This window comes from Lycium ferocissimum, chromosome 1, assembly GCF_029784015.1.
Source record: "Lycium ferocissimum isolate CSIRO_LF1 chromosome 1, AGI_CSIRO_Lferr_CH_V1, whole genome shotgun sequence".
Classification (NCBI taxonomy): domain Eukaryota; kingdom Viridiplantae; phylum Streptophyta; class Magnoliopsida; order Solanales; family Solanaceae; genus Lycium; species Lycium ferocissimum.
Window position 1 is genome coordinate 14,918,133 of NC_081342.1, and position 4,370 is coordinate 14,922,502.

A 4,370-nucleotide genomic window follows, 5' to 3' on the forward strand; every position below is an offset into this window, starting at 1 on the left:
GGTCAAACTACATCTCGCAAGGAAGTACCTCTCGGGGTGGAGGAAACTTTAGTGGTGGAAGTACCTCTAGTGGTGGTGGCACATCTCGCGGTGGTGGTGGAAGATCAACTCAAGAGCATTAATTGATGAATGTTTTTTAAATTTTTTTCAAGAATGTTGTGATTGTATTTTTAATATATCATGGGTTTCTTATTAATGAATTAGTGTGTTAAGTATTTTCATCTACTCAAGGTTATGAGTGATGCAATTTAATTAAGTTTTTTTTTTTTTTGCATGAACGCTGCCATTTTGACTAACTTTTGATTAATTATTAATGAACAAGTTTAAGTATTCGTAAAGAACTTCAAGCTAATGTCACCGAACCTTGAACGAAAATAGCGTTCGAGCACTTTTCAACCTCTAAAACGGTCATCCGAACTTTTGTGTATCCTTGATGTATTGATCCTACCTAATTAATCGCACAAAAATAAGTAGGGTTCTATATAAAATATTGAAGTTTCGGGGTCCCGAAGCATGATTAATCTATGGTCAAAGTACGTTAAAAAGTGTAACGAAAGAAGGGTTAACCAAAAGAGCAGGAAAAAAAAAAATAAAGCACTATAACGCAAGAATTATTTATAGCAATAAAGAAGTTAACGAGCCGTGTCCGTTAACTCTTTAGCGCAAGAATTCATTTTAAAGGCATTTTCGTAACATTTTTTTTTTTTGGGGTATTTTGGTCGAAACTATTTTTTTTGGGGGCATTTTGGTTCCGGACTCGCTATTCTTTAGGTCATGGATGTGACGGTTTCTGCTGGCTCTGCTCTTTCACTGTCAACTTAATTAAGAGCTACTCTTTTTTTCTCTCTCAATTGCTGCTAATCTTAGCTAAAAAATGGCATACTTAAATTAGTGTATACATTAGCATGTTGCTACATTAAAGATAGAATACTGTGTAAGTCAAATTGTGTTTGATAAACACACTTGAGGACGAGTTCAGAAGTTTAATAGGAACAACACTTAGTTGAGATGTCAAAATGGAAAAGAAAAGGCAAGTTTAGGGGGCGGCATATGCATTAACCCTAAAATAATTATGCACTGTCAACGTACTTATAAGATTATACTCATTCAAAAATAATTCCATTACTTAAAGACTTAAAAATTATGTACTAATTGAAAACTGGGTTTCAAACTTTTCAGATTAGTGTACAAAACGTGGCTATACCTATCTAATCTCTTTAGTCAAGTTTCTAGCAATTTAATATTCTTAATATTTAAATCCAAGTGCTAGGTCACTACACAGTTGACCTGAGTTGGTTGATTTCAGATATGAGATTCACACCTGCCTACCGTATTTTCGTCATTAAATAATAACACCTGATATGAATGCCTGTTTTTCTTGATATCTTTATTTTTATTGTTTACTTATTAACTAATTGAACTAAATTCTTCCTCCTTCATTATTACGGTGATACAGAGGCAGATTCAGAATTTTAAATTTATGAATGATGATTATTGGACCACAATCCTAGTGCCAAATTCATAGTTTTAACTTTTAACTGTATATCTGTCCCTGTTGTGACACATGCAGCATTTAATTGCCATCAAGCCAACCTCCCTCCTATGAACAGAGTCCAGGATTAGTTTTGATCCCTTCTATCTTTTAGCTATGAAAATGGTGAAGAAAATTTTCGTGTTTCTTTTTAAGTACAACATTATGAATCCAAAATAGAGAGTGTTTGGATTGGCTTATTTTAAGTAAGATTTTTGGCCTTTAAGCTTTTCTTTTCTATTTTTTTTATTTTTTTATGGTGATTGAAAAAAAATAAAAAGTGTTTTTAAGCACTTGATTTTAGGCCAAAAAAGGTACAAAAATAAGCTAAAAGTCAAAATTTGAATATACCAATTTTTTGGCTTTTAACTTATAAGCTATTTTCGAAAATTCAATCCAAACATCCTCATCGTAGTACTATTTAGGATGCACATATTTATTCACAAGGAGGATGCAGCGTTCATCGAAAAAGAATAATATCCAAGTTTTGACTTATAAGCTATTTTAAAAGATCAATCAAAACACCCTCATATTAATATTATTTCAGATGCACATATTTATTCACAAGGAGGATGCAACCTTCATCGAAAAAGAATAATATCTAATTTTTAGCTTATACCCTATTTCTAAAAGACCAATCCAAACACCCTCATAGTGATACTATTTCGGATGCTCATATTTATTCACAAGGAGGAGGATGCAGCCTTCATTGAAAAAAGAAGACCAATCCAAACACTCTCATTACTAACATTGACAGGATATTCAAGGAAAGAAAAAAAAGGGGACCGGATATGGATCGGGGAATTGAACCCGACGTGAATCGAACACGCAACCTTCTGATCTGGAGTCAGACGCGCTACCATTGCGCCACGGATCCGGCAGTTATTCAAACGTCCTTTAACATAATTAGTCATAACAAAATATTAGCTGAAAGAAATTTGGTAGCTTCTCTGAGCCAACATATTATATAGTACTGATTGGTGAAACCGGTCATCTATCTTGTAGAAAATGACATGCAATTGTCACCCTTATATAATCTTTTTCAATTTTCTTTCTTTTAGATCTCCTTTAGTATTTTTCTTTGGACGAATTAATCAAGTGTTAATAAACGATGAGGTAGAATCTTTTTTTAATCCTTCATGACCTAAGTTTACAATGTTCTATTATATTTGTACCAAAAAAACAATGTTCTTATATATAGAGTCAGATGCCAAACGAAAGAACTAGATCTTAACTCTTTCTCCTAATCGATCGATCAATAAAGTAGCCCACGTGTAGCAACTTTTTGAAACTTCGACAGTTGAGCTTTGTTATTACGAAATGAATCGTGAAGAGTGTTTTATATTGTAAAATCATTTCGCATAAATATTTGAAAGTTGTATATAAAGGAGTATGAAAATATTTTTAACAAAAATATTATATTCAAATATCAGCAAGTGATATTAAATAATAATTGGAAATTTTCAATAATATATAGCCAAACAAAATACATTGCACCCACGTTAGACATATTTTCAGTTTACACCCACATGCCGATTTGTTTTAGCTAGGGGTGGGCGTTCGGTTTTTTGTTTCGGTTTTATCAAACTTCGGTTTGGCTATTTCGGGTTCGGTTTTTTGAAGGTGGACACCAAACACCGAACCAAACTAGTTCGGTTCGGTTCTTTCGGTTTCGGTTTTTTAAAGTTCGGTTCGGTTTGGTTTCGATTTTTTCAATTCGGTTTTTTTAATATAATATTATAAGCGATTCCATTGACACTAATTCATATTCTCAAAAGCAATAAAACATAAAACTGATAAATTGAAATCAAGATCAAACAAAAAGATACACAAGAATGTAAAACTATAATCATGACATAGGATTACTAGATGTTATCCGTAAGAATAATTAAGAAAACACATAAAGGACATACATTAATCCTAAAGAGACATCCTAGTTACCTTTCTTTGTTAAGGATATTTGATTTTTTCAATTAAGGTGGAAAATTAGGGATACAAATGCAAAAGAGGACTTATTACAATTGGTTTTTTTTTTTGCTTTAAACTTAATGGGCCTGGACTATTTTAATTTTTTTGGGTAATGTATTAAATTTCGGTGCGCGTTCGGTTTTATCAAACTTCGGTTCGGCTATTTCGGTTTCGGTTTTTTGACGATGGACACCAAACACCGAACCCAACTAGTTCGGTTCGGTTCGGTTTTTCGGTTTTCGGTATTTATGCCCAGCCCTAGTTTTAGCAACAATGATGTTTATACACGTGGTATACAATATTATATACTTACTGTAACAAGCTTGTATAAAAGCGTATAATAGTGTATGAGGTGTTTATAAACACTTACACTGTTATACAAAATTATAAAATATTTTACAAACTGATACAAAAACTAGGTTTCATCTCCTACGAACTTCAACCCACGGAACAACATCCTGAATGGGTAAAAACATCATCAAATAGCTCAAATATTCATCGGATAGCTTCAAATTTTAACTACAACTTCAAAATGACGTCTCAAATGAACCTCAATCATTGATTTGTCAACAATTGGAAATGACAAGTAAAGAAATGAAAGATAAATAATTTAAAAAGTATATAGTTTAAAAATAAAAAAGAATAGAAATAAAAAAAATCAAAAGAATAGAAATTAAAAGTAAAACAATAAAAGAGAGAAATTAAAAAAAAATAACCTTGTACTTACATCACGTAGTTACCAACAATCTCAACCCCCTTGAGAATTGAAGAGTAATTAAATCCCCCCAATTACACTAAAGTACGTGTTGACAAAATAATTACTTGGTCAGATAAATATACCAAAAATGAGAAATTATATTCAATTACAATC

General features: G+C 32.0%; 1 non-coding gene across 1 annotated transcript; it reads right to left on the reverse strand.

Annotated features, from left to right (window-relative positions):
• Positions 1-2,336: 2,336 nt before the first annotated feature.
• Positions 2,337-2,408, reverse strand: TRNAW-CCA (transfer RNA tryptophan (anticodon CCA)). Its single transcript has one exon. It is a non-coding gene; the product is annotated as a tRNA-Trp (tRNA).
• Positions 2,409-4,370: the final 1,962 nt, after the last annotated feature.